The 14,245-nt window shown below is 40.1% G+C and overlaps 1 protein-coding gene across 8 annotated transcripts in view; it reads left to right on the top strand.

The window, feature by feature from the left end:
* DOCK3 (dedicator of cytokinesis 3) overlaps positions 1-14,245 on the top strand; it is a 267,277-nt gene that overhangs the window by 38,346 nt on the left and 214,686 nt on the right. The gene's annotated exons all lie outside the window — the stretch shown is intronic.

The raw sequence follows: 14,245 nt of genomic DNA, 5'->3' as shown, positions 1-14,245 counted from the left end.
GTGGGCCACAGTCCGTAGGGTCACACAGAGTCGGACATGACTGAAGTGACTCGGCACACGTGCACACATACAGGCCTACCTTAAGGATAAACGATAGTGGATATGATGGGTATGTAGTTTGGTCACAGAATTATGAAACAAAAGCAATTGTTGAATAAAAGAGAATCAGGATGTTATATCAAAATGTTAATATCAGCTGCTTTTGCATGTTCAAATTGTGGGTGATTTTAAACAACTGTTTACTTTTAATGCCTTATTTTAAAAAGTAATACATATCATAGGATTATGATTTTATTTTTAAAAATTAAACATCATTTTAAAGACACTGTTTAACTATGATAGCTTTGGGGACTAGAAATTATGTTTTTGACCAGAGGTTGAGCTAGCGTTGGAGTATCCTTCTGGTAATGAGTTAGGGTTTAGTCAGGAAAAGAGAAACTTGTGAGTCATTTCATAAAATAGAATTTAATATAGGGAATTTTAGACACATATTTGGAAAAGACCCTGATGCTGAGAAAGACTGAAGGCAGAAGGAGAAGAGGGCAACAGAAGATAAGATGGTTGGATGGCATCTCCAATCCAGTGGCCATGAACTTGGGGAAACTCTGGGAGATGATGAGGGACAGGCAGACCTGGAGTTCTGCAGTCCATGGCGTCACAGAGAGTTGGACAGGAATTGCTGACTAAACAACAACAACAAGTTTGAATAGTGAAAGAAAAAAAGGAAGAAATACAGGAATAACACAAAATAATCACTGCAGTAAAGCATTCTGTACTCTGATACCTGGGAATACAAAAGATAAAGGTTGGGGATACCAGAAACCAGAAACTGTAAATATTTTAAGAAACATATTATATCTTAAGAAAAAGTACATTCTCTAACATAATCACAGAATAATTATGACGCTCAGGAAATGTAACATAGATATAATATTTCAGTTCAGTCACTCAGTCATGTCCAACTCTTTTGAGATCCCATGCACTGCAGCAGCATGCCAGGCTTCCCTGTCCATCACCAACTCCTGGAGCTTACTCAAACTCATGTCTGTTGAGTTGGTGATGCCATCCAACCATCTCATCCTCTGTTGTCCCCTTCTCCTCATGCCTTCAATCTTTCCCAGCATCGGGGTCTTTTCAGATGAGTCACTTATTCGCGTCAGGTGGCCAAAGTATTGGAGTTTCAGCTTCAGCATCAGTCCTTCCAATGAACACCCAGGACTGATTTCCTTTAGGATGGACTGGTTGGATCTCCTTGCAGTCCAAGGGACTCTCAGGCGTCTTCTCCAACATCACAGTTCAAAAGCATCAATTCTTCGGCACTCAGCTTTCTTTATAGTCCTGCTCTCACATTCATACATGACTGCTGGAAAAAGCATAGCTTTGACTACATGGACCTTTGTTGACAAAGTAATGTCTCTGCTTTTTAATATGCTGTCTAGGTTGGTCATAGCTTTTCTTCTAAGGAGCAAGTGTCTTTTAATGTCATGGCTGCAGTCACCATCTGTGGTGATTTTGGAGCCCCCCAAAATAACGTCTGTCACTGTTTCCATTGTTTCTCCATCTATTTGCCGTGAAGTGATGAGACCGGATGCCATAATCTTCTTTTTTTGGAATGTTGAGTTTTAAGCCAGCTTTTTCAGTGTCCTCTTTCACTTTCATCAAGAGACTCTATAGTTCTTCTTCACTTTCTGCCATAGGGGTGGTGTCATCTGCGTATCTGAGGTTATTGATATTTCTCCTGGCAGTCTTGATTCCAGCTTGTGCTTCATCCAGTCCAGCATTTCTCATGATGTACTCTGCATATAAGTTAAATAAGCAGGGTGACAATATATAGCCTTGACGTACTCCTTTCTCGATTTGGAACCAGTCTGTTGTTCCATGTCCAGTTCTAACTGTTGCTTCTTGACCTGCATACAAATTACTCAGGAGGCAGGTCAGGTGGTCTGGTATTCCCATCTCTTGAAGAATTTTCCAGTTTGTTATGATCCACACAGTCAAAGGCTTTGGCATAGTCAATAAAGCAGAAGTAGATGTTTTTCTGAAACTTCTTTTTTCAATGATCCAGTGGATGTTGGCAATTTGATCTCTGCTTCCTCTGCCTTTTCTAAAACCAGCTTGAACATCTGAAAGTTCACAGTTCACGTACTATTTAAGCCTGTCTTGGAGAATTTTGAGCATTACTTTTCTATCATACTATAAAATATATAGTCCAAATTCAAATGTCCCTAATCGTCCCATGAATATTCTTTATATCCGTTTTCATTTGGTTGGTTTTCTGGGGGTTGGGAGGGATATGGTTCAGGATCCAGTCAAGAATTAAATATTACATTTCATCTTTGTCAGCAGTTCTCCAGGCTTGGTTTTCTTTTTCCTTTTTATGCCATTGACTTTGGTGAAGTGCCCAGGCCAGTTGTTTTGCAAAATGTCCCTCAGTTTGTGTTTGTCTGTTTCCTTATGGTTAGATTTGACTTAAGCATCTTAGATAGCAGTACTGCATAGGTGGTGTTGTGGATTAAAATGGTCAAATTTCTCCTGGATGTCTTCTTAGTGCTTGTTTAGATCAGCAAGACGGGGACTTAGGGTTCTGCCTTAGCAAATATCAACCAGGAATTGAGGGTCTTTCAGTCAGAGAACATGCATTGTGTTTCTATCATGTGCCTTCTTCCTTGCCTCCTGCCATACTTGTGAGGGGTATAATTGTACTTTCAGGGCTCTATAGGGTATATCATCTGCTTCTTGAGAAATTTGTGCCATCTTTACTGAAGTACTTGTTGTTTTGTTTGGTTGACAAAGAAGTGAAATTGTTTGAATACTCTTATCTGTGAAAATATTCTTGTGGGAACTTTAAAAATTTTAATATTTTCAGTTATCTTCCTAAGTGTTTCTTAGGAATTTTCTCATTCGTAAAATGAGATTTTCTCATTTACCTGGATTTTCTCATTCGTAAAATGATTCCGGTATTATTGCTGCTTTTTGTAAAGTTTCACTGAAAAACTTACACATTTGTAGTAAATTAGAGGATTTTAGGGCTGATAAAGAAAAAAGACATGACCATGAGATGGTAGCAGCACATAATGGGCTTTATTTAGACAGAGCTCTGACAAGTTGCAAAGGAAATTCCATCTCAGCAGACCTTTCAGAGACAGCAGTGCCAGGCCACAACCAGAAGGGGAAAAGTATACTTGAATTCTTTGGGGAGAGGAGTACCAGAGAGGGAACTCTCTAGATCGTATTACTCATTTGCAAGATGGTAAGTCTCTGGTTCAGAGAGCACCTCAGGACAATAGCAGCTTGGAATCTTTTATAGCCCTAAGGCTTATCTTATCTATGGCTAGCAAACACTGAGTGCAGTTTGGTTAAGTATGTGATGATCAGTGGAGTTCACGGTAAGGAACCTGCCTAACGGTGTTGGCTAATCCACTTGGTGTATGGTACCATGTCGAAGTCTCAGGGTTACCCATTGCTACTGGCCAGTTCTGATTCCACAGTTATGGTACTGTTACTGAACTGAACCTTGGTCTGCCCATGTGCAGTAAAGCCAATCTACTAACACCAGATTGTGGTGAAGGAAATGCAGCATTTATCACAGGGCGTCAAGCAAGAGGTCCAGGTAGCAAGTGCTTAAAAGGGCTGAACTACCTGAAGGCTTTCAGAGAAGGGTTTTTAGACAGGGTGAGGGAGGGGGGTTCTAGGGTGTGAGCAGTTCATGGATAGTCCCCTGAATGGTTGGTGGTGAGATAATCAGGAGTCAACATCATCAACCTTCTGGTTTCAACCTGTCTGGGATCTGCCTGCTTGTGAGCAGCATGAGGTTAACTTCTTCCATCTGGTAGGGGTTTCAGTCTCTGCAACAAAGGATATGGCTCATATTATTATCTATAATGCTTGAGGAGGAACTAAAGGTCTTTGAGTTTGTTTTAATGACTGAATTATTATTAACTTGTCTTGCTTGACTGTTTTCCTTTATTTCTGTATTTTCTCACTTGTCTGATTAAATTTACTCTTTGGAATTCAGGAGGACTTAGGAGGCTAAAGGACTCTTGTCTACAGACAAGAGTCAGGCAGAGGACATTGTGGAGTTGGGGGCAGCATTCTGTTCTGGGAAGACCCTATAGGGTCCTGCTTGGTTCAGTACCAGATCAGTCTTGAGTAAAACTCCATGGAGCTGATCTCAAGAGCAGCTCCTGGACCTTACACCACATTCATCTTGGAATGGCTAGGAAAGGAAGCAGATCAAATTCATGGGACATTGGGGATAGTTGGTATAAGACATTTTTGTAAATTGGCTTGCTCTGCAAGATTACTCATTTGAGTGAGCCAATCTGAAAGCCTACAAGCAAGGTAGGAACACCCTCATCACAGTAGAGAAGAAAGGCCTTTTTCTGCTGCAAAAGGTGGTTTCGTAGGAACAAAACTTAGGGTCGTTTGTGTTATCCAGTGTCTCTACTACCTCTACCATTTTTGTCCAAGTCAGTAACCTGCTTTTTTGTCTTAATATAGATATAAAGGCCATAAATTCAACTGACCTTGTAATTCAGAAATGATCAGGATCAAAACTAGAGTTTGTTTTTTTGGCTGCTTGAGCACTGAAGAAGAAAGAGAAAACTGCTTTGAACTCTTACACAGAGCATCAGTAAACATTCAGCTTTTGGTAGCCCTGATTTCCTGACTAGAGATTATCCTTCCAATTCTATATTATGTTGTTGTTCAGTTGCTAAGTTGTGTCTGACTCTTTATGATGCCATGAACTGAAGCAGGCCAGGCTTCCCTGTCCTCCTCTGTATCCTGGAGTTTGCCCAAACTCACATCCTTTGTGTCAATGATGCCATCCAACCATCTCATTCTCTGTTGCCCCCTTCTCCTCCTACTCTTAATCTTTCCCAGCATCAGAGTCTTTTCCAGTGAGTGGACACTTTGTATCAGGCAGCCAAAGTATTGGAGCTTCAGCTTCAGCATCAGTCCTTCCAATGAATATTCAGGGTTACTTTCCTTTAGGATTGACTTGTTTGATCTCCTTGCAGTCCTAGGGATTCTGAAGAGTCTTCTCCAGACCACAGTTTGAAAGAATCGGTTCTTCAGCACTCAGCCTTTTTTATGGTCCAACTCTCACATCTGTACATTACTCCTGGAAAAACCATAGCTTTGACTATATGGACCTTTATCAGCAAAGTGATGTCTGTGCTAAAAAGTGTATTAAAAAATACACTGTCTAGGTTTGTCATAGGTTTCCTTCCAAGGAGCAAGGAAGGCATCTTTTAATTTCATGACTGCAGTCACCCATGATTTTGGAGCCCAAGAAAATAAAATCTGTCAGTGTTTCCATAGATATTATGGAGTATATCAAATTGTCTAATCTGTCCATTCATTCCTTGTATGCGCTAGCATACAAAACTCTTAGTTTGGAATACAGTTTAAAGGAGAAACAGTAGGTCAGCAATACCCAGAGGTCTCTTGCTTTTTGATCATGGAGGCCAAATTATCTTTTGGTACTTTTTTTTTTTTAATTTGCTCTTGACCTCATTGGAGCTTCCCTTGTAGCTCAGATGGTAAAGAATTTGCCTGCTGTACAGGAGACACACGTTTGATCCCTGGGTCAGGAAGATCCCCTGGAGAAGGGAATGGCAACCCATTCCAGTATTCTTGCCTGGAGAACTCCATGGACAAAGGAGCCTGGTGAACTGCAGTCCCTGGGGTAACAAAGAGTCAGACATGACCTCATTGTTGGTCTATTTATCAAACTTCTCTCAACCTAGCTTCAGACTTTGCCCCCTAGGACGGAACTAGAAGACAGTGTTAGACTTTGCTTATAATCATATAGATTTCTGTTGTATTTGTTCTGGGAACCTTGTTATTACCATTACCACACATAGTTGGGGATCTGTGGCCTTTAGGTAGATAGATGAGAGAGAAAGAATAGGAAGGGAATCTAATGGCATCCAGCTCAAATGGTAAAGAATCTGCTTGCAGTGCGGGAGACCCAGGTTCAGTCCCTGGGTCAGGAAGATCCCCTGAGGAAGGGCATGGCAACCCACTTCAGTATCCTTACCAGGAGAATCCTATGGACAGAGGAGCCTGGTGGGCTACAGTCCAAGGGGTTGCAGAGAGTCAGACACGACTGAGCGACTAACATTTTTACTTTCAAAGAAGTATTGGGAGAGTTATTGAGTCAGTTGTCCAGGAATAGTGCAAAGGATGTGATCATCTCAAGGACCACGGAATAGAATTGTGCTTTATACAGCACTAGACAGCTTAGAAAAAGGCAAGCTATGTCCTAACTTGTCGCAGCTTGACATGGAAGGAAAAGTGGGGACTTTCTGTGATTATGCTTTCCTGCCTGTGTTACTGCAATGCCTTCTAACTGCTCTCCCCACTTGTATTCATGGCCTCCTACAGTTTATTCTCAATACAGCTGCCAAAGCCGTTTTTAAAAATATAAGTTAGATCATGCTACTCCTGTGCTTAAAACCTTTCAATGACTCCCATCTCACTCAAAGGAAAAACCAAAGTTCTTAGAAAGGCTTACAAAGTTTTATGATGTGGCTTCTTGTCACCCCTGTGACCTCATCTGCTGTCCCTTTTTCTCAGTTGACTTCAGTTATTTTGGCTTCTTTCCTTTTATTCAAACATGTCAGATATGTTCCTGCCTTAAGGTTTTTGCTCATGATGTTTCCTGTGCTTGAACACTGTGCCTAGTTAACCTTGTTACTTTCTTTAGGTCTTTTCTCAGATCTTCTGTATTTAATTAATTCTGCCTCTTGCCTTCGCCTTACCAACTCAAAACTGGATGCTCCTGTAGAAATGTCTGTCTCTGGAAACTTAATGTACATGCCAACAAGTTGATTTCTTTGTAGTCTCTGCTGCTTTGGATAATTGGTTTTCTTTTCTAAGTCTGGGGTGGATGAAGTCAGGCCCTGAGCCTGTACTATAGTCATAAGGAGTCTGAGAAATCAAGTGTCCATCGTTTTCCACTTGTATACTGGAAGGCATTTCTGTCTCTGTGTTAGGGTTTTTCTCCAACATAGAAGGGGAGTTACAATGCAGGACAGCTAAGGAAAAGGAAATCACAATTTTCTCTAACATTACCACTCTTTTCTTCTGGGATTTATATTAGGAGTAGGTTGGAGTTCTACCTCATCCCCCTATTTCTTAAGTACTTATATATATCTTGCTGCTGACTTTCTTTTGACTTCTAACTGGCATGTATCCTTTGTGTTGAGGTTTTTTTTTTTTCCCCCTACTTCTGGTACTTTTTATCATTTAAAAAAGCATGGTAAACTGTGTGTAAAATTTAGCATTTTGACCATTTTAAAGTGTACAGTCTGATGGCATTAAGTACATTCACAGTGCTGTCCAAACCTTCATCAGTATTCAACTCCAGAACTTTTCCCTCATCCCAAACAGAAACTCTGTACCCTTTAAACAGTAACTCTCTATTCCTCCCTTCTCTCAGCCCCTGGTAACCTTTCTTTTGCTATCTGTCTGTATATAAGCGGAATCATTCAATATTTGTTCTTTTGTGTCTGTTTTATTTCACTTGGTTTAGTGTTTTCAAAGCTCATCCATGTTGTAGCATGTATGAAAATTTCATTCCTTTTAAAGATTGAATAGTATTCCATTATCTGTTTATAATTTCAGTATTCCACTTGGCCATAGATGGGTATTTTGACTGTTTTTCATTTGCAAAATTCTTGCTTGGCTGTTTTGCATATCTGTTGACTCTTGGTTTATTTATGTTTGCTTTTATTTCATACTTTTCTTTTTTTTTAAATGGAAGTTACTCATGTCACTAAGCATTGCAAATATTTTAAAACGTTTATCAGATTTATAAAATCCTGAGGAGAATTTTTGTTTTATTTGTAAGCCTTTGGACATCTTTTTTTTTTTTTGGATGTCTTTACATATCTTAGAATTTTGGGTTTCAGAAATGGGAGATGTTGTTTCCCTTCCTTTTCTCCCTCTGAACACATCTGTCTAGTGCTTGCATCATTGCCTCTATCTGCTTCCAAGGACCCCGTGTAGAAAGAGGTCCTACAATAGCATGTTAGATCTCCTTCCCCAGAGTGACCTTGGGCTTTTGGCAGATCCTGACCTTTGGCTGAGGGAAGGAGGTTCCAATCTGTTTAGCCCTAGAGGTTGCTAAAACCATGTTTTGTTTTGTTTTTTAATTTTTTAATTGAAGGATGACTGCTTTACAGAATTTTATGGTTTTCTGTAGTACATCAACAAGAATCAGCCATAGGTACACCCAAGTCCCCCTCCTGGGCCTCCTTCCCATCTCCCTCCCCATCCCACCCTTCAGCCTGTCACAGAGCCCCTGTTTGAGTTCCCTGAGTCACAGCAAATTCCCACTGGCTGTCTGTTTTACATATGGTATTGTAAGTTTCTATGTTACACTCTCCATACATCTCTTCTTCTCCCTCCTCTCCTCCCCCATGTCCATAGGTCTGATCTCTATGTTTGTTTCTCCATTGCTGCCCTAAAAATAAATTAATCAGTGCCATCTTTTTAGATTCCGTATATATGCGTCAGTATATGATACTTATATTTCTCCTTCTGACTTGCTTCACTCTGTAGGTTCGAACTCTAGGTTCGTCCACCTCATTAGAATGGATTCAAATGCATTCCTTTTTAAGGCTGAGTAGCATTCCATTGTATATGTGTACCACAACTTCTTTATCCATTCATCTGTTGATGGACATCTAGGTTGCTTCCATGTTCTAGCTATTGTAAATAGTGCTGCAGTGAACATTGGAGTGCATGTGTCTTTTTCAGCTTTGGTTTCCTCAGGGTATATGCCTAGGAGTGAGATTGCTGGGTCGTGTGGTGGTTTTATTGCTAGCCTTTTAAGGAATCTCTATACTGTCTTCCGTTGTGGCTTTATCAGTTTGCATTCCCACCAGCAAGACAAGAGTGTTCCCCTTTCTCTACACCCTCTCCAGCATTTATTGTTTGTAGACTTTTTTTTTTCATTTATTTTTATTAGTTGGAGGCTAATTACTTTACAATATTGTAGTGGTTTTTGTCATACATTGACATGAATCAGCCATGGATTTACATGTATTCCCCATCCCGATCCAAGAGACACAGATGTACAGAACAGAGTTTTGGACTCTGTTTGTAGACTTGATGATGGCTATTCTGACTGGTGTGAGATGGTGTCTCATTGTAGTTTTGATTTGCATTTCTCTAATAGTGATGTTGAGCATCTTCTCATGTGCTTGTTAGCCATCTTTATGTCTTTGGAGAAATGTCTCTTCAGGTCCCTTTTCCACTTTTTGATTGGGTTATTTGCTTTTCTGGTATTGAGTTGTATGGGCTGCTTGTATATTTTCTAAATTAATTCTTTATCAATTGTTTCAGTTCAGTTCAGTCGCTCAGTTGTGTCCACCTCTTTGCGACCCCATGAACTGCAGCACACCCGGCCTCCGTGTCCATCACCAACTCCCAGAGTTCACCCAAACCCATGTCCATTGAGTAGGTGATGCCATCCAACCATTTCATCCTCTGTCCTCCCCTTCTCCTCCTGCCCTCAATCTTTCCCAGCATTGGGGTCTTTTCAAATGAGTCATCTCTTTGAATCAGGTGGCCAAAGTATTGGAGTTGCAGCTTCAACATCAGTCCTTCCAATGAACACCCAGGACTGATCTCCTTTAGGATGGACTGGTTGGATCTCCTTGCAGTCCAAGGGACTCTCAAGAGTCTTCTCCAACACCACAGTTCAAAAGCATCAATTCTTCAGTGCTGAGCTTTCTTTATAGTCCAACTCTCACATCCATACATGACCACTGGAAAAACCGTAGCCCTGACTAGATGGACCTTTGTTGACAAAGTAATGTCTCTGCTTTTTAATATGCTGTCTAGGTTGGTCATAACTTTCCTTCCAAGGAGTAAGTGTCTTTTAATTTCATGGCTGCAGTCACCATCTGCAGTGATTTTGAAGTCCAAAAAAATAAAGTCAGCTACTGTTTCCACTGTTTCCCCATCTATTTGCCATGAAGTGATGGGACTGGATGCTATGATCTTGGTTTTCTGAGTTTTAAGTTTTATGTTGATTTTTAAGCCAGCTTTTTCACTGTCCTCTTTCACTTTCATCAAGAGCCTCTATAGTTCTTCTTCACTTTCTGCCATAAGGGTGGTGTCATCTGCGTATCTGAGGTTATTGATATTTCTCCTGGCAACCTTGACTCCAGCTTGTGCTTCCTCCAGCCCAGCGTTTCTCATGATGTACTCTGCATATAAGTTAAATAAGCAGGGTGACAATACACAGCCTTGACGTACTCCTTTTCCTATTTGGAACGAGTCTGTTGTTCCATGTCCAGTTCTAACTGTTGCTTCCTGACCTGCTTACAGGTGCTGAAGAGGCAGGTCAGGTGGTCTGGTATTCCCATCTCTTTCAGAATTTTCCACAGTTTATTGTGATCCACACAGTCAAAGGCTTTGGCATAGTCAATAAAGCAGAAGTAGATGTTTTTCTGGAACTCTCTTGCTTTTTTGATGATCCAGCAGATGTTAGCAATTTGATCTCTGGTTCCTCTGCCTTTTCTAAATCCAGCTTGAACATCTGGAAGTTCACGGTTCACGTATTGCTGAATTCTGGCTTGGAGAATTTTGAGCATTACTTTACTAGCATGTGAGATGAGTGCAATTGTGCGATGGTTTGAGCATTCTTTGGCATTGCCTTTCTTTGGGATTGGAATGAAAACTGACCTTTTCCAGTCCTGTGGCCACTGCTGAGTTTTCCAAATTTGCTGGCCTATTGAGTGCAGCATTTTGATAGCATCATCTTTGAGAGTTTGAACTAGCTCAACTGGAATTCCATCACCTCCACTAGCTTTGTTCACAGTGATGCTTCCTAAGGCCCACTTGACTTCACATTCCAGGATGTCTGGCTCTAGGTGAGTGATCACACCATCGTGATTATCTGGGTCGTGAAGATCTTTTTTGTACAGGTCTTCTGTGTATTCTTGCCACCTCGTCTTAATATCTTCTGCTTCTGTTAGGTCCATACCATTTCTGTCCTTTATTGAGCCCCTCTTTGCATGAAATGTTCCCTTGGTATCTCTAATTTTCTTGAAGAGATCTCTAGTCTTTCCCATTCTATTGTTTTCCTCTATTTCTCTGCATTGATCGCCGAGGAAGGCTCTCTTATCTCTCCTTGCTCTTCTGTGGAACTCTGCATTCAGATGCTTATATCTTTCCTTTTCTCCTTTGCCTTTTGCTTCTTTTCTTTTCACAGCTATTTGTAAGGCCTCCTGAGACAGCCATTTTGCCTTTTTTCATTTCTTTTTCTTGGGGGTGGTCTTGCTCCCTGTCTCCTGTACAATGTCACGAACCTCTGTCCATAGTTCGTCAGGCACTCTGTCTATCAGATCTAGTCCCTTAAATCTATTTCTCACTTCTGCTGTATAATCATAAGGGATTTGATTTAGGTCATACCTGAATGGTCTAGTGGTTTTCCCCACTTTTTTCAATTTAAGTCTGAATTTGAAATTTAAGTCAGTTGTTTCATTTGCTATTATTTTCTCCCATTCTGAAGGTTTTCTTTTCACCTTGTTTGTAGTTTCCTTTGCTGTGCAAAAGCTTTCAAGTTTACTTAGGTCCCACTTGTTTATTTTTGTTTTTATTTCCATTACTCTAGGAGGTGGGTCATAGAAAATCTTGCTTTGATTTATGTCATTGAGTATTCTGCCTATGTTTTCCTCCAAGAGTTTAATAGTTTCTGGTCTTACACATAGGTCTTTAATCCATTTTAAGTTTATCTTTGTGTGTGGCGTTAGGTAGTGTTTTAATTTCATTCTTTTACATGTAGCTGTCCAGTTTTCTCAGCACTATTTATTGAAGAGACTATCTTTGCCCCATTGTATATTCTTGCCTCCTTTGTCAAAAATAAGGTACCCATAAACACATGGGCTTACTTCTGGGTTCTCTGTCTTGTTCCATTGGTCTGTCTGTTTTTGTGCCGGTACCATACTGTCTTGATGACTGTTCAGTTCAGTTGCTCAGTCATGTCTGACTCTTTGCGATCTCATGGACTACAGCTTGCCAGGCTTACCTGTCCATCATCAGCTCCCAGAACTTGCTCAGACTCATGTCCATTGAGTAAGTGATACCATCCAACCATTTCATCCCCTGTCGTTCCCTTCTCCTCCTGCCTTCAATCTTTTCCAGCATCAGGGTCTTTTCCATTGAGTTAGCTCTTCACATCAGGTGGCCAAAGTATTGGAGTTGCAGCTTCAGCATCAGTCCTTTCAATGAATATTCAGGACTGGTTTCCTTTAGGATTGACTGGTTTGATGTCCTTGCAGTTCAAGGGACTCTCAAGAGTCTTCTCCCGCACCACAATTCAAAAGCGTCAATTCTTCGGTGCTCAGCTTTCTTTATAGTCCAACTCTCACATCCACACATGACAGCTGGAAAAACTATAGCTTTGACTAGACGGACCTTTGTCAGGAAAGTAATATCTCTGCTTTTTAATATGCTGTCTCGGTTGGTCATAGCTTTTCTTCCAAGGAGCAAGCATCTGTTAATTTCATGGCTACAGTGATTTTGGAGCCCAAGGAAGTAAAGTCTGTCATTGTTTCCATTGTTTCTCCATCTATTTGCCATGAAGTGATGAGACCAGATGCCATGATCCTCTTTCTTTGAATGTTGAGTTTTAAGCCAGCTTTTTTACTCTCCTCTTTCACTTTTTGTCAAGAGGCTCTTTAGTTCCTCTTTGCTTTCTGCCAGAAGGGTGGAGTCATCTGCATATCTGAGGTTATTGATATTTCTCCCAGCAATCTTGATTCTAGCTGTTATATCATGCTTAGGAATTCCACACTAGATGATGGGATTATCCATTTATTTCAGATGAGGTGGGCAAGGCTTTGAGAGTTCAAGTACCTTTGCTAAAGTAGCATGGCAAGGAAGAAGGGAAACTAGGAATTGAGGCCAAGTTATGTAACTCTGAAGTTCATACTCTAAGCTACATTTCTGTGCATTATACATTGAATTTATTTATATATATATATATATTATTAACATATATGTATATCTTCTTACTACCAATTTTCATTTTTAACAAACTCTTTATTCTGCATGAATGCAGAATTTTCTTGGAAATCCAGTTACTAGTTCACCTTATTTGGTTATTTTTTCTTAGTGTTACGACTATATTCCACTTGGTCTGTGGAACAGTGTGTTTTTAAATAACACTTTATCTGAATTTTAGGGATTTTCAGGATATTGACTTTATATTATAGCCAAGGAAAAATATGTTAGTGTTAGTATAGACTTGGATTTGAGGTAAGTCCAAAGGTTTAGAACTTTAAAATAGGAACAGTGTAAGTTTCCTATGAAAGTCAATGATTAAAGTAGATGAAGACCTAGTAGATGGAACATTCCAGAAATTTTACTCCAGTTTATCCATAGAGCAGTTCTGCATTAATCTTGCTAAAACAGCTCCCATCTCCCATGTCTCTGTTTCCATAGTGTCAAGTTTGAATCTCAGCCTTGCACTGAAAACTCACTTTATAAATTTGATGAATATGGACAGTGCTCTGGCATCATTCTAAGATGATTATTTTAAATTTGCTGGAATAAATCACACAAAATAAAAAGGCCTTACAGCATAGATCAAGTAATATGTATTCATTGATGCTCAGTATTAATACACTGAGTCACCTTTGAACACAGTGAGGGTTTGTTAGCTATGTAGAGAAATTATACTTAAAGCTAATTTTTAAAATTAATTTTCCTTTGCTGTTTCCAACTGGATGATATTCTTTTTTTTTTTAATATTTATTTATTTGGCTGTGCTGGGTCTTAGTTGTGGTATGCAGGATCTGTTAGTTGTGGTATGTGAACTCTTAGTTGTGGCATGTGGGAGTCTAGTTCCCTGACCAGGGATCAGACTCAGACCCCCTGCATTGGGAGTGTGGGAATGCAGGGTCTTAGCCATTGGACTACCAGGGAAGTCCCTGGATGATATTCTTTATGGCTAACAAATCAGTATACAGGTTTCATCTACCTCAGTGTATCAGTATATAAAATCTTTGGTCCCAGAAAATATTTCATTAACCCTCAAAATTGGCACAGACATTATAAAAATGTTTTCAAGTCATGCCTCTGCTTTGAACAGCCTTTTAGGATCTTCTCATTCATTTTCCCTGTGTTAAGATCTGGTATCTTAAGTATCGTTTGGAGAGGCCCTATGAGAGCTGGCCTCAAGTCAGTGCAGACTTCTTTAAATTCTTAGATATGTGAA

The sequence above is a fragment of the Cervus elaphus genome, chromosome 24, assembly GCF_910594005.1.
Source record: "Cervus elaphus chromosome 24, mCerEla1.1, whole genome shotgun sequence".
Taxonomy (NCBI): domain Eukaryota; kingdom Metazoa; phylum Chordata; class Mammalia; order Artiodactyla; family Cervidae; genus Cervus; species Cervus elaphus.
The sequence above is the reverse complement of the archived record's forward strand: the minus strand, read 5'-3'. Positions and strand labels throughout refer to the sequence as shown.